This window comes from Camelus bactrianus, chromosome 1, assembly GCF_048773025.1.
Source record: "Camelus bactrianus isolate YW-2024 breed Bactrian camel chromosome 1, ASM4877302v1, whole genome shotgun sequence".
Taxonomy (NCBI): Eukaryota; Metazoa; Chordata; class Mammalia; order Artiodactyla; family Camelidae; genus Camelus; species Camelus bactrianus.
In genome coordinates this window covers 111,488,343-111,509,834 of record NC_133539.1, presented here as the reverse complement: position 1 = coordinate 111,509,834, position 21,492 = coordinate 111,488,343, and the positions used below count along the sequence as shown (strand labels likewise).

Here is a 21,492-nt window from a genome sequence, read left to right as displayed (position 1 = left end):
TCTATCCATTACTGTGGAGAACTTATATGACCTACATAGCAAATCAAAGAAACAGACAAAAAAATGAAACAGAAAAGAGACCAGCACGTAAATTTCCTGTCACAAGAGAAGATGGCACCTCACTTACAGAAAGGAGCATTTATGGGTTGAGGGAGGGGGGATGGACTGTGAAATGCAAGAGCCCCAATATTTTGTCTGCAGTGGTAATGATGTCTCTTCCTCCCCCTTCGGTACCGCAGAGAACTTGGCGCCACCCTCACAACAGGATTGTTCAATGTTGGGGAAGCATTGTCCATAACATAACCTCCCACCACAGCCTTTACAATGTCTGTATTCTCCCCTGGAAGTTAAAACTCGAGAAAGTTTTAATGCTGCAAAAGAAAACTCTATCCAGGTGTGAGTAACTCCTTAGCCTTCTGCTATCTACTCACACTTCCTCACAGCCGTGTTAGAGGGCCATGTGCTTCCCAAGAGTTATCTCCTCTCCTACTGCCCAGGAGGAGAAGCCAAAAGAATCCCAAGTTTTGCTTTTGGGTAATTACACTGGGTGATTACTTTGGAGAGACGCAAAAATTTGATGCAGTTGTGTGATGCTCTGTGTTGAGCTGCACAGAAGAGGAGGCTTTTTCTTCCCCAGAATCACTCTCCCGGAGAAGCCTTTATCTGCACTTCCAGGCAGAAATCACTGGAGCTGTTGCTTGTATCTGATTGCATTGGGCCTCTCTGTGTCCTCCTGGGTCCCACGCTCCCTAGGTAGGACCAGGGTGGTAAGGAGCAATTTTGTATCCAGGCTCAGGATATACAGTGGATCCTGGTACATAAATATAGCAGTATTTCCCATTTTTCCTGCTTCAGCAGCTGTCTATATTGACTATATATGGTCAGTGTAGTGAGAAAAGGAGGAAAAGAATATCTAGTTTTAAAGCTAATAAAGAGAAGGGGATGGGGCAGGCAAGTAAAGGAAGAGAGCTGGTCCTCTTTAGAAAAGCATACTGCTCTGCCCAAGGCAAAGGGAGCAAATGTTCTCTGCATGGTCTATTGAAGGGGCGTCCTCTGTGGTAAAGAAAGTACAATAAGTTTTACTTTTTCTGGAGGTGTTCAAAACCCAAACCAAAGGACTTTGGAGTACTACCTTGGACTTGGGGAAGAGAGGAAATTGGACAGGAGTCTATTCTGAATGCTGACAGTCCTTCAGGGCCCCTGATGAAGGAGGCAGTGTGCATTAGAATTCTCCAGGTAGAAAGGGTGTATGTATGTGTGTGTGTGTGTGTGTGTGTGTGTGTGTGTATACATGTGTGTGTGCTGGGAGAGTGAGAGAGTGAGAGATGTTAAAGAATTGGCTTACTTGCAGAAGCTGGCAAGTCCGAAGCCTGCAGGATAGAGCAGCAGGCTAGAGAACCATGGATGAGTTGATGCAGCAATTCAAATCTGAAGACAGAATTCCCTCTTCTCAGGAGACATCAGTCTTTTTTCAACTGGTCAGGTGAGGCCCATCTGTTACCCAAAATGAGAAGGGAAAATACTCTAGTTCTTGTCATACCTGAAATATAATTCAGATGGGAGACAAAGCATTGTGTAGTGAAAGATTTTAAAGAATTTTTTCACAAAGGGAAAGTGCACATCCAAGAATGGGTGGTGGGCTGATCCAAGGGTGGATAGCAGTGGTCTTTGCCCTTCTCGTAAACCTCGCTCAGAGATGGGCTTTTGAGTGATTGATGGCTCTTGTCCCTGGAATGCTGAGTCATGTTTGTCCCCTTTTGCACATGTCCTCACCCATGATGCACACAGAAGAACCCATGGGGGGTTGCTAAACCACAATGCTAATTATATTGCAGTGAGCATTGGGTCATGTCTGGTTAAGGCCTTGTGGCCACCACACAGTTGCAACTGTTGGGTTCTAACAGATTTTTTTCATTTAGAGTAAATAAAGCCCCTTTATGCTGAAGGGACCATCCTCTGGACCATCTTCTGGACCATCCTCCCTCTTCTCCATCTTATCTGCCCGGTGCCCCCACTTATCTGACTACCTAACACATCCACATTATGGAGGGTCACTGCTTTACTCAAAGTCTACTGATTTAAAAATTGTTCATCTCACTGAAAACTGCGTTCATGGAAAGCCTTGTGTTTGAGTAAATATCTGGGTCTCCTGGCCCAGTCAAGTTGACCCAAAATTAATCATTTCAAAGTGCTTCTGTGAGATTCATCCACAAGATTTACTGGTTCCTGGGGCTCTGTCCCAGCCACTCTGCTCTTCTCTGCATAGTGCAGGGGTCTGGAGTCTTGGACCTGACTCTGCCGCCTTAACAGGACAGCTCAGATTTTGTAGGGTTTAATGCTTATGTAAGTTGAGTGGCTCCCTTTAAGAAAAAAAATTATATAAAACAATATCTTTTTTTTTTTAAATCTCAGACATTGCCAGTAGGCAAGGGAAAGCCAAGGGGGAGGTAAAAACACTTTGGAAATTAGCTAGGCAGTTTCTCAAAAAGGTTGCCATTCATCTACCTATGACAAAGCAATTCCAAAGAAAATAAAAACTTATATCAACAAAGAAACTGAACAAGGGTTTTATAGCAGCTTTTTTCATAATAGACCCAAACTGGAAACAACCCAAATGTCCACTGAGTTGAATAGATTAAAAACAATGGTATATTCACATAATGAATGCTACCTAGCAATGGAAACAAATGGATTACTGATACACACAAAAACATGTTTCAATCTTAACAATATGCTGAGTTCAAGATGTCTTGAAAAAGAGTGAACAGGGCATTATTTCATTCATATGGCCTCGTACAACAGGGATAAAGCTAATCTATAGTGAGGGCAGATCAGTGATTGCCTGCAGCTAAGGTGGAAGGTAATTGATCTCAAAGGGGCACAAGGAAACTTTCCGGGATATTAGAAATATCCTAAATTTTGACTGGGAAGGTGGTTACCTTTGTCAGAATTTGTCAAACTGATTTAATTATACAGTTAAAATTGATGTATTTTATTTTATGTAAATTATTCCTGAATAAAGGTAACTTAAACAAAATTACAAAACAAAGTATAAAAGTGAATGTTTATTGAGAATTAGCTTGAAAATCTCAGCAAATTTTTAAAATTTAAGCTGGACAGTAGAAATATCTCCAAATCCAGAAAAATAAATAATTGCTATCAATATATCTGACATAACTTTATAACACTTTTTTTCTCATATTTTTGACTATATATTTTTATTTGACTTTTCATGTGATAAAGTATTGCAATCCATCTCTCGGGAAACTAGGAATTGATTTCAATATTTCCCATGGCATGAATGCATAAAATTTGATTTTCAACTGTTGATAATTTAGAAGAGTTTCTGCTTCTCAGTACCTTTTTGGTGATGACACATCTGTAAGTTCTCACGCAGATTTTTGCTAAGGAGGTTCCTCTTGCCCAGGAGCAGTCTTGGGTGTCTCCAGACATATGATGTCCCTTGGCTTGGCCCCTGAGGATCACTCAGCAACTGTCTCAGCTCAGCCAGGTGGTCACTGGGCTGCCCTTGAGCTCCTTCCTCAACTTCTCATGCTTGATCCTGGAGGTGAGTGCTCCTAAAACCTGAGTGACAGTGGCCCCTAATGGAAAAGCATTTCCTTTAGATCCTTATCTTGGGAGTAAAGTTGGAACCCAGAGCTTGATGCCTAATGCAAGATTTTAGTGTGTCTGAGGTAATATACAGGTCATGCTGGCAGCCCCAGGACCACTTCCAGGGCACAGAAGTAACCCCCAGACTGGGACATTGTTCTCCGCCCCTTGTAATTGGATGGAACTACTGCTTCCTGCCTGCATCCTCAGGAGAAGCATGCTAAGCCTTGGAATGGACCTTGCAAGACAAGAGCCCCAAAGCTTAAGCATCATTAGCATTCACCTATAGCTTTGTTACGTTGTTGACGTCAACTTCAGCTTCTCCATTTGGAAAATGGGGATGAGGAGGAGGAGGAGGAGGAGGAGGAGGATGATACATGACTCAAAGGATTGCTGAGAATTAAATATATGCAAATTAGTTAACAGGATGCCTGGTCCACAGTAAATACTGCATGTTTGTGCTTGGATGACCACACCCACACTCATTCCAAATCCATCATCTCCAGCTGATCTCTAACCTGAGGCTCCAAGCCAGGTATTTAACATATCTGCAAGGTGAACGGCTCCACGTGCAAGTCCAACAGGCATTTTAAAGTCAGCACACTTTCTCATCCCTCTAGTACTTTCCTTTCTCTGTTGTTTCCGCTTTGTTGATTAACAACACAATTCTCAAGTCATTCAAGACAGACAGCTGGGGTAAATCAGTGCTGTCCATTAGATATATAACATAAGCTACAAGTGTGGGCCACATATATAAGGTTTAAAATTTCTAGTAGCCCCATTAAAATGGTAACAAGAATCAAGTGAAATTAATTTTGATAGTATGTTTTACATAACCATATATACCCCCCAAATGATCATTTCAACGTATAATCTATGTGTAAAATTATTAATGAAATAGTTCATATTAGATTTTCATGCTTGGTCTTCAAAATTTGGTGTGTATTTTATACTTAGGGTACATCTCAAATTATATTAGCCCTGTCTAAAGCGTCCATTAACCATATATGGCTGGTGGCTACTTGTGTTGGACACCACAGCTCTAGACTCTCCCCAAGTTGGCTTTCTGTCCAACATATCCTATTGATCATCCACTTTTACTGATGCTACTCCTTGTTGCCTACATGTTCTCTTATCTGATTCTTTCACTTGTCATAGATGAGGCTTTGTCCCCTTGAACTGATGTCTCAGTCCTTGAATCAATTTCCTTTTCTTTAAACTACTTCCCTTCCAGCCTTCTCCCTCTCTCTCTCTCTCTCTCTCTCTCTCCTTTGCCAGTGGACCCCTCCCCTCACTGCATAGAACACATTTAAGATAAAATGCTAAGCTTTTGGCTCATTACACAGAGTCCACCATATATGCCTTGAGACATCCCCACAGTTATATCTCCTTCTTCAATCTGATGCACTCTTCCTTCTCACATCAAGGAACATTTGAAATTTTCTCTACAAATTTTTTTTTTATATTCAATATCTTTTTTTTAAATTGACTTATAGTCAGTTTACAATGTTGTGTCAATTTCCAGTGTAGAGCACAATTATTGATCAAAACACAATTTCTTGTCCTCAATGGATGTTCTGTCAACATGTACATGCACAGGCAGTCCCCTCTTCCTGACATTACTGTCCTTTCCAAGACAGGGCTCTAGCTCTTTTCCTTCAGAGCTTAACTTCCACCACATTTCCCTCTGGCAGAATTATCCCCCCTACCCCATTTGTCAGGATGCCTGGGTCTGTATCCCTACATGTCTCTCTTAATAGAACCATTAAGATATCCATTATACCCTACTGTGATTGCTGATCTTCTCATCTGTCTCCTAGACTTCACTGTGCTGAGAGTAAAGACAGTATCTTATTTAAATTCTGTACTTAAATTTCTGCCCCAGCAGTTGCCATGGGGCCTGGGATGTTGCAGGTTCTCAGTGCTTTTTGAGCTCCCATGTGAGCTCCCAGAAAAGGCAAACTTGAGTTCCATTTAGTTTGTTTTTCATCAATAAAAACCAATGTTCATATTTTAAAGGCTGAAATGTCATTTCCTCCCACTGTTTAGCAAAAAGGACATTTCCCAGAGCCATTTGAGGTTACCAAAAAACCATATAAGAGCTTTTTAAATGTTTTCCAAAACCATACTCTACACAAAAGACATCTCAAAAGAAGATAAATAAGCATTTACATAAGAAAATCTGACAATTGTATATTTATGTGGGCGTATTCAGGGTTCCTAAGGATTCCAGCCAAAAAAAATACTAGTTTGTCTTCTTGGCTATATCTTATTATTTTAATAAAAGTTTCACATTTAAATCAATTTTTTAGCGTGTTGCATGAACAGCAAAGTGAGTGGATGTGCTCCCCTTTTAGCTAACTGATTTATACAAAATCTTATTCACTGGAAAAAAAATATACAAGCGTATTTTTTACATTAGGAAAAGATTTACCTACTATGTCTCTCCATTTAGAACTCACTACATGTTTAATGTGATTTGTTTTATTTAAAATGCATGCATGAAAAACTTTCAGAAGTAATAACACTTCAAATTATTTTGATTTTTACAAAAAAACACTTTTTGAAAATGTTTTGCCAACTAGTATCTCATTTTATTTTTACATAGTTCTCCAAAGTTGATAAGGCAATGATGATTATCTCAATTATAATGAATAATAACAACAATAAGAAGAAATAACATTAGCAAATAATGATGGTAATGGTGACTAATGCTCACTGACCATTCGCCAAATGCTGGATAGTGTTTTTAATTTTTTCTTTAATCCTCCCAATAACTATATGAGGTAGGTTATTATTCATGTCTCCATTTAACAGGTGAGTATTGAGTCTGCTGTACTAAATTGTTTTTAGTTTCTCACATTGGCTGTAGTGAGTTGAATAGAGTCCCCAGAACAGTATATCCAAGTTCTAACCCTTGGTTCTGAATATGATCTTATTTGGAACTAGGGCCTTTGGAGATACAAGTAGGTTAAGGATCCCAGGATGAAATAGTCTTGGATTTAGCATGATTCCAAGACCCAATGACTGGTGTCCTTATGAGAGAAGGAAGCTTTGAGACACAGAAACATGGAGAAGAAGCACATATGGAGATGGAGGAGGAGTTTGGAGGTAAACTGTCACAAGCCAAGGATGTCTAAGAGCCACCAGAAGCTAGAATTTGTAGGGAAGAATTCTCTAGAGACTTTGAGGAAGCATGGCCCTACTGACACTCTAATGTTGGACTTCTGGGCTTCAAAAAACGAGATAATCAATTTCTGATATTTTAAGCCACCCAGTTGTGGTAATTTGGTATTACAGCCCTAGGAAATTAGTATATTGACTATGCTCCCTTTTGCTGTAGATTTTTATATGCACTCTTCACTCAAACTCTCCCCCTAGAATGCAGGGAGGAACAAAGAAAGTTCCTGTATCAGTAGGCTCTTGCTATAATAATGCTGCATAACAAACAATTCCCAAAATCTCAGTGACATTCAAAGATAAGCTTCTATTTTTCATATGTCTGCAAGTTGCCGAGGACAGCTTTACTGATCTTGCGTAAGCTCATTCTTGCATCTACAAGTTGACTATGGGTCAGCTGTTGTATATATGATTGGCTGGGCAGCTCTACTTCAAGCTGTGTGTTCAGAGGGGCTGGCTCTTCATGTTGGATTGGGCTCAGGTCATCTCCGTATACCACTTATTTTTCTTAGACCATCACACTAGAGGCGTGGATTCTTCTTATAGTAACGGCAGGGAAGTCAGAAAATGCAAGTGATATTTTATGATACCTCCCTAGACCTCAGCCCTGAACTATCACATTTTCATTTCTGCCCACACTCTGTTGGTCAAAATCAAATAGAATTAAAGAGGAAAGAACATTAACTCTATCCATAGAGGTGGGAGTAAGAGAAGTGGGTTTATTTTTAATGATAATTTAACCTACTAAAGATCCTTTTCTTCTCTGTCTCACTCTCTGTCCCCATGCCAACCATCTTCTACTTCTGTTTCTAGAAGCAATCTACATACTGCCCCTTCCTGGAAGACTTCCTTGCAATCCAAACCCGACTTAGGTATTTCTCCCACCCAATACTCTCCCCTTTCTATTATTATGACACTGGATATAATTCATATTTAATTATTTTCAGTCATGATTTCTTCAAATACCTTTTGATCTCTTTCTCTTTCTTCTCCTTCTGGGGCCCCTATTATGTGTAGACTGCCATGCCTTATATTATCCCATATATTGCTTCCATTAGATTTCACTGGCTTTTCTATCTGTTGTTTTGATTGGGTGATTTCTGTTATCCTGTCCTCTGGGTCACTTATTTGTTCCTCTGCATTATCTAGTCTGCTTTTGACTGCCTTTAGCTCAGCTTTTATCTCAGCCATTGAGTTTTCTGTTTTTAATTGGCTCCTCTTCATTGTTTCTATTTCCTTGTTATAGTTTTCTGCATTATGATTCATAATCTCTCTTATTTCCTTCAGTGCTTTTATCATTTCCCTTTTGAAGACATGATCTAGTAGAGTGTCGAGGTCTATGTCATTAATCATTCTTTCAGTGTACTTCCCTTGTTCTTTTGATTGAGAGTGGTTTCTCTGCTTCTTCATTTCATTTGTATTTCTCTGACTCTGGATTTAGGAGTACCAGTTATCTACTGTGATGCTGAAGGGCTGTTGTTTGCTTGTTTGTTTGTTTGTTTTTAAAGTGATAATGTTCCTGTGTAGACTGTGAGCATCTAATAATTTTTGTCACAAGGGCTGTTTTTAGTGTGGATGGTGATCACGTCTTTTTCCATGTGTGTTGGCTGTTATCCTGTTGATCGGGTGTGTTGTTGGTATGGTGATTAGAGCCTGCTCTGGTTGCTAAGTGGGTCTTCTTTTTTGTTCTATGGTTTTCACAGCCCTGACAGGGGCCGGACTGCTCCTCTGTTCTTAGAATAGAAGCTTCCAGACCCACTTCTGAGCTGTGGTGTGTGATAGGCATGGTTGGAGTCCTTCAGCAGGAAGAAGAGATGCTGAGTATTCCTCCTTGCAGGACATGTCCACCAGGAAGTGCCCTCTGTGGTGTTGTTTGCTCTCTGTGATGTGGGCTTACACAGTTCTCTTTGTTAATGCTGCCCTTGTCCCCACCTCAGCTGCAGGAATGTCAGCCACCCACTCTGGTTTCCCCTAGATTCTGTGCCCACACAGCCACCAGTGCAGATTTGCTGACCTCAGTCACTAGGACCTGCCATAGCAAGCATGCAGTCATGCACCTGCACCCACAGCGCACTACTGGGTCAGCGTGGACTCAAGCCCTGTGCCTGCATCCGGCACATAGCCCTGCTGTAAACACTAAACTCACTCCCACCGTGCGCCAGAACTCTACTAGTTGCTCATTCGTCTTAGAAGGGTGGGTCCACAAAGGCACCAGTGGAACAAATCTGCCCCCTCCGCCTGGGGCTGTGAGGTTGTGGGGCCCCTGGGTATGCATTCAGTTTCAGTCCCACCTCCGCCTGGGAGCCATGCACCAGCAATTGTTATAGTTATCACTCAGCCCTGTCTCACTTTTCATGAGAATGTGCCAACAACAGTGCTGAGAAAACCCTCTAGGCTAGCAAAAACAGTGGCTATGGCCCAGCTGCACTGCAGCCCTCCCCAACATGTGCACCAGCAGTGGTGCTTTTTTATGGGGGGCCCAGGCTGTTCTGTTCTGCACACACTCCTTGCCACAGCCCGCACCACACTCCAGCCCCCTGTGGCTGCTTCTGTGTAGTTGGCCCCAACCCTCTTCCCTGCTCTTCACCGAGTTCCGGCGGCCAGCCCCAGCCTGCGCCCACAAGCTCACATCCTGCATTGAGGGTCACAGAGACCCTGTGTGACTGTCTCTCTCAGTTCTCTCTGCCAGGTGGTTGCTATTTTTTCCCTCTGAGCCTCAGAAGCTCCCTTTCTGTCCCCACTGATCTCCCTGCTGGAAAGGGGAGCTGTTGGGGAAGCTGGACAACTGCATGTAAATCAATGAAGTTAGAGCACTCCCTCACACCATAGACAAAAATAAACTCAAAATGGCTTAGAGACTTAAAATAAGACAAGACACTATAAACCTTTCAGAAGAAAACAGGCAAAACATTATCTCACATACATCTCAGCAATGTTCTCCTAGGGCAGTCTACCCAAGCAGTAGAAATAAAAGCAAAAATAACCAAATGGGGCCTAATTAAACTTACAAGCTTTTGCACAGCAAAGGAAACCTTAAGTAAAACAAAAAGACAACCTACGGAATTGGAGAAAGTATTTGCAAAAGATGAAACTGACACGGGCTTAATTTCCAGAATATATAAATAGCTCATTAAACTTAATAACAAAACAAACAAAAAAACAACCAATCCAAAAATGGGCAGAAAAACCTAAACAAGCAATTCTCCAATGAGGACATACAAAAGGCCAATAGGCACATGAAAAAATACTCAGTATCACCAATTATCAGAGCAATGCAAATCAAAACTCCAATGAGGTATCACCTCACACCAGTCAGAATGGCCATCATTCAAAAGTCCACAAACAATAAATGTTGGAGAGGGTGTGGAGAAAAGGGAACCCTCCTACACTATTGGTGAGAATGTAGTTGGGGACAGCCCTTATGGAAAACAGGGCTATGGACATTCCTCAAAAAACTAAAAATAGACTTACCATGTGATCCAACAATCCACTCCTGGGCATATATCCAGAGGGAACCTAAATTCAAAAAGACACCTGCACTACAATTTCATATTGACAAACCAACTTCAGAATTGTGAACAAAGCTTTCAAAACAAAACTGAGAAAGGAATGACAGATTGCCAACCTCCGACTAACATCCCAGCCGGGTTCATGAACAATGCATATGAAATTTATAGTTTCAAATACTTACTTGATGTGGGAAATTATACTAAAGGAGATCTCAACCTAAAACAGCCAAACTGGGGTTCTTTTGATATTCCAAAACTAGTTTTTTGTGTGTACACAGCTAGATAAAGCCAGCTGTGAGATCAAACAGACCGAATGGAATGCTTATTTTGATCAGTATTTAGAAGTTTCTAAAAGAGGTAATGATATAGTAACTTCTTTGCAGGAAACCAACAAAACATGGCTTAAAATGAAATCAAAATTTAAAAAGGCCACCAGTGTAAGCCCTGTATCCCCCTCTTCTCCTCCTTTATATTCTCTTTCATCTGAACTGCCTAACCCAGACGCTGTCTCTTTCTCTCTTCCCTCCCTGCACCTCTTGCTGCTTCCCTTCCTCCAGTAAAAGAGGACATAAAATCAGAAGTAATCATAGCTTCCTTTAGAGAGAAACCTATTACAGGAAGAAGCCAACCACCCTTGGTGCATGTACATCCTAAACCTGAGCAGAACTTAGAGCTTTAGCTAAGGAATTTCTCCATCCTAGCCAAGACCCACTGGGATTTGCTAAGGAATTCTGGTTATCTATCTGAACCTATGAGCCCAGGTTTTCAAATCTATATCAGTTAGTACAACTGTTAGTTTCTGAAAATAAGGCAAATGAATGGATAGAGAAGGCAGGATTGAAAAGCCCTTAATGGATTTTGACTTACATAGTTCACAGGCTCAGGTTGAATGCAAGGAATTAGCTCACAAATTATTCAGATTTACCCTAGAGCTTTTTCCAAACAAAAACATAGACGGGTCAAAGATTCAGTACAGTAAATAAAGACCAGATGAATCAATTCTGGAGTATGATGAAGGGGTCAAGAAAACTTTCAAACAATATTCTGGCATGACATGTGAATCATTATCTCACCACCAAAATGGTCTCTTGCTTAACTCTGCCTTTTTAGAAGGTACAGACCAGGAATCTGCTACTCTAGTTAACAGACATGATTTAGATTGGTCTACGTTACGTACAAATGCCCCTATCTCACTGGCTGACCAACTTCCCAAAATCATTAAAAGAAAGGAGAGAAATGCATCTATAAAAACTATGAACCTTCACTTGTGCCAATTAAGTAATTAAGGTCAATGATGAACTAACCTGTGTTCAATCCACGACTGACAAAGGAAACTAGACTTTGTTTTTACTGTAAAAACCAACTAACCAAATAAAAAAACAAAAACCAAACAAAAAAACAAAAACCAAACAGATCATTGGAAAAGGGACTGTAGAAAAATGAAGACAGATTTTGAGGACAAACTGGATTTCAGATCAGAATACCAAGCTAAACAAGAATAGGGCCACCATGTTAAATTAAATTATACTAAAGATAATGAGCCTAATAACACTAGAAAATATGTCTTATGAAAGATGCCAATACCTCATTTCCCTTAAAGATGGTGATTGATATGGAACATATTGGGTCAGGTGACCAGAAATATACTGGGTTGCACCTAGTGGAACTCAATGATTTTGAGGCACCAATCTATGGCCCTGGCTTCCACCAGGGTGAACAGAAAGACGTACTTGAGGATTCTCCTGGACTCAAGGCCGCTTGAGTGCCATTTTAGATACGACTCCAGCAAATTTGCCGTTAATATGAGCCCAATGGACCAAGGGATCTGCATTCCATCAGTATGACTATTTAGCAGATATTTTTGTACCTTCAGTAGAATTGGAAGATGTAATTGCTCACATCAAAGCCTTAACAGAATTCACCCAAAAGAGTGTAAGTGATGGTAACCAGGCTGTTAGCCTACTGAATTCTGATGTCTCTGTGATGAAGAAAGATGTGTTGCAAAATTACAAAGACTTTGATAGCTTTAGAGCATCTCAAGGAAGCACCTGTGCCAAAATTCATACTGACTGCTGTATTTCCATACCAGAAAAACCTTTCAATATTACACTTTTAATGACACATGAAAAATCAGATTTCTGCCTTAAGTGATTCACTTCCCAGTCTTTGTGATCTTTTAGGAAGTTGAGTTGGTTCCAGAAGTTCATGGTTTAAGCCCCTACATTATTAGCTGTATTGCTTATATGCTGTATTATATCCTTGCATTACCCAATGCTTAACTAGACCTCTAACAAAATTAATGATGGCTTAATGTCTTGAATATATATATATATATATATATATATATATATATAGATCTACATAGAATAATTGTCATAGTGCAACTCCAGATATGGGAAGAAGCAACAAGAAAACATTTCCTGGATCATAATAGACTATTAAAACAGGCAACCCAGAGAATTTTAGATTATCAACAGAACCTGGTCCAAAAAGCAACATGTTGCGTGGCCTATCAACTTGATCTAGGAGTAAAGCTTCTTAGTGTTCTGGGACAAAATTGGTCACGAAATGCCTCCCAAACCTGGGTCCAAGTTCTGACCAAGAGGAGGTGCTGTGGACAGAACAATGTTGCCTGCCATTTCAGTAAGCAAAGGATGTTGTGGCCATCAAGCCATTAGCCACTGCAGCTCCTGACAGTGCACCCTGGGGAGAGCTCAGGATGGAGAAAAACAGGCTACTGGTCCTGGATAGTGAAGATACATATTAAAGGAATTATTTCAAAAAACTCAGACTCATTTTTTTTCGGTTGGCATACACCATAACCCAGCAGGATAATGGTTTGAAGAATTTGGTCTGGAGCACAGAAGAGAGCCCTTGCCATTTGATTTATGAAGAAAGGTGTGAATTATTCCCACTATTCTGCCTTCCCTACTTGACTTACTTTATTTGATTATAAGTCTTCATCTTTCAGCTATTTCCATGGCACCCTTAGTTTACCAACGTTTGTCATCAGATTTGACTCCCTGCCTCCTAAACTAATGTTAATTCAAAAATCTCACATCACCTAGTCATTTCACTGAAATGTGTGAATATTTACTGCCAGCATTTAATTGTCCAAGACATTAAAATAGCTATCAAAATGCCAAGCCTGGCAGACACAGTCTATTGTCTGCAAATGACATTTTCACCAGTTTCTTTAAAGGGCTCAGCAGGTATCATCCCCTGGGCAAGAGCTGGCCTATTGTTTTGGAAAATAGCAAATTCTCTCAAGATGGAAACACATTCTGCTGGCTATCAATGCCTCTCTTTGAAAAAATAATTACAATACTTTACTTTTAGATAGTTCTTCATACCTTACAAACCGATGGAAGTATGTCATTGCATTCTATCATCACATCTCTTTAAAGTCACTCTTATTCCCATTTTATGTAAAAGGAACTCGTGATTGTTTCAATTATTAGTCAAGTATTTAAATCATCCTTGTATATTTTCTCACTTCTATCAATGCTAGGGTTGGTCATGTGACTTGCTCTGGTCAATGGAATGTCTAGTGTCTATGAGGCAAACAAAGGCATGGATCAAGTTTGTGACGTTGGGCATGCCTTCCTCTGCCTCTTCCGTTACCTTGTGAAGAGGTTCCTCCCAAGATAGCTTCTGTGCCTTCTACCTGGGCCCCAGAATTGACCCATATAGAGGAATTCTGAGTTTAATCCACAGTGAGGAGGCAAGCCCAGATCACAAGTTGAAGGAAAGCCACTCCAAATCGGCCAACCGACAGTGGACGTTTAGACTGTAAACACAAGAATAAATACCCCTTGTTGGAACTGAGTTTTGTTTAAAAGTATTATTGTAGATATAGAACCCAAAATTTGGAGAGGTGTGAATGAAAAACATCGCCTGCCGTATCAGTAAACAGAGGACGCTGTGGCCATCAAGTCATCTGCCGCTACTGCCACCATTTACATGGCTAGTAAATGTTTAAGAAGAGATTCACACCCAGATCTGTTATACTCTGAATAGATACTCTGCTTTCCCTACTGTACAGCTCCATCGGGCATATGTAACAGAAAACATTCTTTATGTACTTACTCTTTCACTGTCTTTAGAGGCACTCCTCCATAGCCCCGTGTCCAGTGGAATGGTTTTACGGAGGCAGAGCAAAGAAATATATTTTCCTCTTCTGGTTCTGTATGTCAGAGCAGATCCCAGATGAAGCGGGGAGCCCTTTCCTTATGTTTTGTTAATAGCAGACTTGAAACTGAAACTCCGGAAGTCTAGAGACTAAGGAAGGAATATATCATTGTGATCAAGAGCATAAACTTTAGAATCAAGCACTTCGGCTTCAATCCTGGATCATATATATATGGATATATACATATGGATTTTGGATACATTATTTAATTTTCCTAAACTTTAGCTTCCTAATGTATGAAATGCGTACAGTAATACAGACCTTACAGGATCGTTGTGAAGACAAATGGGCTCATACAAAAATAAGGCCTGATGTTTCTTAGTATTAAGAGTAAGGGTTCCATACTTACGCTGTCTAGGTTTATATGTGTGATCTTTTATTTAATGTGTGAACTTAAGTAAATTCATAAACTTTCTGTTCACTAGATTTCTTTCATGTAAAATGGGGACAAGATTGTACTCGCAGGATGATTTCATAGATTAAATATGATAATAAAAGATCTGACATACAATGTGTGCTCAATACAGATTAGTTATTCTTTTTTTCTTCCTTACTAAGTACAAACTAAATAGTAGTCTTGTAAAAAAATTTCATTGTGATTTACTATCCTACAACACTACTGGAGATTGGAAAATTCTGGTATATTCTAAACCCTTTGCAGGGAGACACTTTTGAATATAAATCCAGTGCTGAACATGAGAAGAAAATTTCCAAAGGTCAAGTTTATAAAAGCTTAGACTTTTAAAGCTGGAACTTTGATCAAATGTTATGTGACCATTCTTATTTTATCGAATATTACAATGAAGCAAATGACCCCATAGATCAAGTTCTATTCTCCCAATTACCAGGGAAAAAAGAAATGCACATGGAATAAGATAATAGTGAGTTTGGGTACAGGTGAAATGTGAAAATGAAGCCCTGCTTTAAGAAATTCAGTTTCCAAGTTCCTAACACATTGTGTTGACAAAACAAGACAAACCTACGAGCTACATTCAGCTGTGAATTGCCAGCTGAAGTCCCTCTTCTGGTGGCAGGGGAAGAAATTTGTTTCATACTGTCTACTGATAGAGGAAGGTAGTGAGACTCGTCTGTGTCCATTGATGAACTGAAGATGTCAAATAACCTTCTGAATCTATTTTCATGGGCTGATTTCTACTTGGAAGAGACTATTCTGAAGAAGACTGTGTACAGGTACCAGGGGGCACATCCTGGAAAGGAGAGGTGATCTTGCTGTCCATTCCCCTGTGCAGAAGCCCATGCACAGTTGGGCAGGTTGTGCACTGCACAACCCAGGGGGTTCCATTCACATCATCATCTGTGAGAATGGCACCACTTAGGACTGAGCATTAAATCACATGTATGTGTAGTGGCCCTGGAGGGATTATATATATATGTGCAAGTGTGTGTGTGTGTGTGTATGTGTGTGTGCTTATGTGAGCCTCGTGTAAGGGTGGCTGTTTTCTGAAAAGCTCTGTCTAACAATGTGTAACAGAAAAGAATAAGCACGTCTTCCCCTGCTCAGGAGAACAGACAGCAGGTGATTCTAACAGGAGGCAGTGTCATCCCCTCGGGAGAGCACAGCAGATGAGGAACAAAGTGTGTCATCTGTAAAACTGTATTCCAAAATGATTTGACTATGTGATTATTTTTCATCTATTCAAGCACCTTTGATGGAACATACGGTATTATTTTTATCCACATATTAAAGATAGCCTAAGCTTTGTCATATCATGTCAGCCATGTCATTCCAAGTGCTCCTGAGTCTGGTGTACATGGCAGATTCCAGAAGATGCCTGAGGGTGCAGACTCCTTCCAGAGTGCGTGGCTCTCCCCAGAGGGCTCTGAGAAATCTGTGTTTCTCAGGGCCTGAGCAGAAGGGGCAAAGAGCTGGGGAATTTGAATTTGAACATTCCTGTTACTTTCCTCTTCTGTGCCCACAGGCTGGAAAGTTCTGGGGGAACAAGGAGATGAAGCCCAGAGTTTGAATAAATGCCAGTGAATGTTATAAGTTTTTATATAAGCTAGTTCTTAATTTTAAGAATAATTTAGATATTTCCACCTTGTAATGTGGCCCGTGTTTTGGTGGCATGTCAAGTCCCATACTGATAGATCTGTATATCTATATTTATATTTTATAAGGTGAATACTTTCAAGCTGAATACTGTTACCTGCATATTAAAGGTGAGAAAACAGAAACTAAGAAAGGTAAGCCACTTGCCCAAGAGCCCACAATTACACCAGAGGTGTTCAGACCCAAGCCTGACTGACGCCTAACTCCGTAATGCCTACTTTGCTTCAGAGATCGCGGGACCTACTGTCTAGAACATACTGACTGTCATGTTGACACCACATGCTGGGTTACAGAAAAGAGAGAGCTTGTTGCTCCAATTATTTCCACTGCTTATCCATGCAGAAATTATCCAGAACCTACTCAGCCATCTGGTTCACTGTCTGTGTGCGCAGCATTTCCACAACATCCCATTAAGTTCAACATTGAATCTGTTTCATCCAGGTAGTCGGTCCATGAAGAACTCTGAGTCATCACTGGCCCAGTGAAGTGATCCTTGGGGCTGTGGTATCAGCCATTCACCCCTTCATTAGATAACAGTTTTTACCACTGAATCTGAATCGGAGATTATAAGCAGGAAGGAAACTCCTGTCCTGACTTTGCAGATCAGAAACACAGACTCGTGTATATAAATATGCACCTTTGAGGAAAAACATTCTACCCTTCACACCTAAAAGGGACAGAAATATTTGCATCTTTTTAACTGAAAAGTGACTCTGTTTCCTTTTAAACAGCGAGTCATTACCTTGCTGCATTCTTTTCAGATTCTTTTAAAAAAATAATTGTATCGAGGTGAATTGATATTTAAAATTTACACATATTTAATGTATACAATTTGATGTTAATGAATACTTGATTTAATGTTCACAGTTTGTACATATACATATACCCTGTGAAATCATTACCACAATCAAAGAATAGACATAACCATCATCTCCAGAGTTTCCTTTGAGTCCCGTGTTTTTTTGTTTTGTGTGTGTAGGGGGAGGTAAGAAACTCGGCACCAGCTACTCTCTTAACTTTCTAAGTGCACAGTATAGCATCAACTGTACAGAAGATCTCTAGAACTTACTCATCTTGTATAACTAAAACTTTATGCCTATTGAAGGGCTCCTTATATGTTGATCTTTGCAAAACATACCATCTGGTATGATGTGAGGGATACCATCCAAGTCTGTTATGGTGCTAAGGACCTGTTGGTTGAGAGAGAAATTCCACAGGGCAGGTTTGCTATTCCCCATACACCCCTAATCCTAGAAAGAGATGAAAACATATGCAGAATAATCATTTGAGTCTAATGTTTAAAAGTGCATTACCAAGTACTTACTGTGTGCAGAGAAAAAAAAAATAAGTTTGGCTATAAAGTTTTCCCAGGAAGAAAACATTATTCAAAAAAACAGAAAGTGCGGGGCTGTGGTTGATTTTGTTGTGGGGACCCTCTGTGCTGTGTCATCAAACAAACAAGAAGCAAGGGGGGAAAGGCGTAAATTGTGACTACCCTAGTGCATCGCAATTCTGATCAACTTATCAGGACAATGCAGGGGCCCAAATTTCAGGAGCAAGGACCCTGAATAATGGTTTTGGTGTCCCGGAGAGCTGGGAAACTGAGAAATATTCCACCTTTTGGTGGATGTGCATCTAATCACAGGGAGGAATCTTTTAAATTATTTATTTACTTATTTATTTATTGTGGACTTCTCCACTGAGCAGCAGAAAATCTTCTCAGACTGGAGCCCTTAGCTGCACTCTACTTGAGTGCCAATTTCCAGTGTTTTAAAACAAAGCTTTCAATGAATACTAATGTTCTCAAAAGAAACCACCCAGAGGCCAGCAAAACTGTGTTCCTGGCTTCAGGACGATAAATGGGAAAGTGCTCAGCTGGAAGTGTGTGAACTCAAGCTCTTGTCCCAGCTCTGCTCTGCACCAACTCTGTGACTTTAGGCAACTCACTTTCCCTCTCTGAGCCTTAGCTTTCTCCTCTATAAAATAAAGACTTCTGCATCATCCAGTATGTTAGTCCCTAAGTATGTGTGAATTAGATCAAAATTCACTTTCTCTGCTCCTGGGCATATACCCAGAAGGAACCCTACTTCAAAATGACACCTGCACCCCAATGTTCATAGCAGCACTATTTACAATAGCCAAGACATGGAGACAGCCTAAATGTCCATCAATGGATGACTGGATAAAGAAGATGTGATATCTTTATACAATGGAATACTATTCAGCCATAAAAACCAACAACATAACGCCATTTGTAGCAACACGGATGTTCCTGGAGAATGTAATTCTAAGTGAAGTAAGCCAGAAAGAGAAAGAAAAATACCATATGAGATCACTCATATGTGGAATCTAAAAAAAAAAAAAAAAAACAAACCATAAAAAAACATAAATACAAAACAGAAACAGACTCATAGACATAGAATACAAACTTGTGGTTGCCAAGGGGGAGGGGAATGGGAAGGGACAGACTGGGAGTTCAAAATTTTAGATACTGACAGGCATACATAGAGTAGATAAACAAGATTATACTGTACAGCACAGGGCAATATATACAAGATCTTACGATAGCTCACAGAGAAAAAAAAATGTGACAGTGAATATATGTATGTTCATGTATAACTGAAAAATTGTGCTCTACACTGGAATTTGACACAACATTGTTAAATGACTATAACTCAATAAAAAATGTTAAAAAAAATTCGCTTTCTCAGTAACACTAGCCAAGTTTAAAGTGCCACTTGTGATTACTGGCTACAGTCTTGATAGCACATAATTTCAATCATTTTCATCCTTAACACAAAGTTCTTTTGAATAGTCCTGGAAGAGATGATGTATCTGTTTTACTGCAACTCACAACTTTTGAATCATGCCCACATACCATCTGTGTGATCAGGATTAGGCGGCCTGGACTCCTGGTCCTAGAACAGTAGCCCCTGTCTGCTAAACATGACAATGAGGTGGCATTTGCACCAGAGCGGGGAGGTACTGGCTGGGCTCAGCGTTCACCCACCAAGCAGATGCAACACACAACACAATGGAAGAGAACCCCACTACAGAAGAATGAAAGAAAGAGGGGCTGGCCAGATGGCATGCCTGGATTCCCACCCCCAAACGGCCCACACGGGCAAACCTCAGAAGGGGGCAGAAATGTTAGACCCAGCTCTCAGAGAACAAGAATGATTATTGTATACTTACCCATTGCCAGTTGATTCAGGGTAATTCACAATTTAGAACCTGGTTAATGCTGTGAGAACTAAATTCCAAAAGAACCTGTGTCCAGAGAACATAGCATCATAGACTCAACTTCCCAGTGAATCATGAAGAAAATGCCGCCCAGGACTGTCTCTCGGGGCCTCAGAACATGGCGCTCAGAGAGCCGGATGGACGTATTTCTGGCCACTCAGCCCCCGTTCTTTGGCCACTTCTCTCCTGTTCTTTCCTTGGACACAGCTGACTTCTAGTTGCTCTTACAGTTGCTGGGTTTTTACTTTCTGAGTCAAGAGAGCTTTGAGTGTAGAAAAGGGGCACAGTTGGAAGGATATGGGGATTCAGGCCAAATTAAAATAATTCCTGCACATTTTTCATTCTAACGGAGTGAAACTAAGCCCACAGCTGACTCTCGTTGACTGCTGGCCTCGGGGTCTAGAGCGCTGGGCCGAGAGAAACTCCAGCGCATCTCTCTTTCAGCCTGACGTTTACATTCTCCATGCAACCTGTGTCAGCCCCTGCACTCATAAAATAAGGCTGATGATCACAAACATTTATCTAGCGCTAATTACGCACTTGGAGTGCTTCCAGATGCTTTGGATCTATTTACTCATTTAATCCCCACAGTAAACTTACAAAGTGGGTGCTATGACTGTCCCCATCTGACAGCGTGACCCTAAGGCACAAAGAGTTTAAAGGATTTACACGAGGTCTCACAGCTAGGAAATGAGAAGCATGAATTCTGCACTCAGGGACCCTCATTGCAGTGTCCAGTTTAAGCACGATGCTGTGCAGCTTTTCTGCATAAAATAGTTTTTTGGCTGAAAGCCAGCTTGTAAATAGCCGATCATTTACAAATGAGGTGGTTTCAAAGTTGACATATTAGAAGAGGAGACAGAGCAGAGTGACTGTGACAGGAGCAGGGGGGAGCCTGGGTGACCTTGATGTTAATCCAAATCAGTGACCACACCAGGCATGCAAATTAAAACTCAAAGCCCATTTTTACAACAGAGGCTCTTAGCTAACGCACCATCAGTTAACTAGACGTTTACCTTCTTCTGCTTACTCTGCAAGTGCAACAAACAGTGAGGTAGTCAGAAGGAAGGACGTTAAAAGGTCTTATGGGGACATGAAAAATGAGCCATAGAAAAGCAAGAAGTTAAGTGTATAAATTTGAAACATATGGGAGGAGCCCACTGGAGATTGGGCACGAACTGATGATGTTGGTCATCGTTTAAGACTGTCTACTCTACCAAGTTGTACAAGGGGGCAAGGTACTTGTTCCTGCAATCCGGGCAGCTGCTCCCCCATAGTTAGGGAATCTCCTCTGACGGTCGTTGCATTAGACTGTTCCCCACACAGATATGAGAGAAGGCTGAAAGGTTAATGTAGACATATGCCTAATGTGATTTGTCAATAGAATAACTCTCTTTTTTGAAATAGCAATATGCATTCTCTAAGATGTTGAGGGACATAAGTAACAACTTAAAAACATTAGTTTATCTGAGCTATGTGTCTACCTCTTTCATATTCACTTCGTATTGATCTTTGGTAGTAAACATTCTTAAATTTGTTTCTGAGACAGAGGCCTGCCTTGAGAAGGTTTTATCACCATGTCTAGTTCTCCCGTCTTCAACATCCTCATTTCCAACACACATGTGTACACTTACACGCATTTGCACGCACGCACATACACACATACACACGCCCCTCAATCTGAA

At 40.6% G+C, this 21,492-nt stretch overlaps 1 long non-coding RNA gene across 2 annotated transcripts in view; it reads right to left on the bottom strand.

Annotated features, from left to right (window-relative positions):
* LOC123614759 (uncharacterized) overlaps positions 1-20,149 on the bottom strand; it is a 28,961-nt gene extending 8,812 nt beyond the window's left edge. Inside the window, exons 1-5 of one of the 2 annotated variants that reach the window (XR_012509430.1) lie at positions 19,760-20,149; positions 14,391-14,582; positions 13,926-14,091; positions 3,361-3,602; positions 1,346-1,540 (exon numbers count right to left, since the gene is read on the bottom strand). This is a non-coding gene — a long non-coding RNA (uncharacterized LOC123614759). The remainder of the gene's footprint in view (positions 1-1,345; positions 1,541-3,360; positions 3,603-13,925; positions 14,092-14,390; positions 14,583-19,759) is intronic. The other variant, XR_006722232.2, reaches the window with a different exon arrangement.
* Between the last annotated feature and the right edge of the window lie 1,343 nt (positions 20,150-21,492).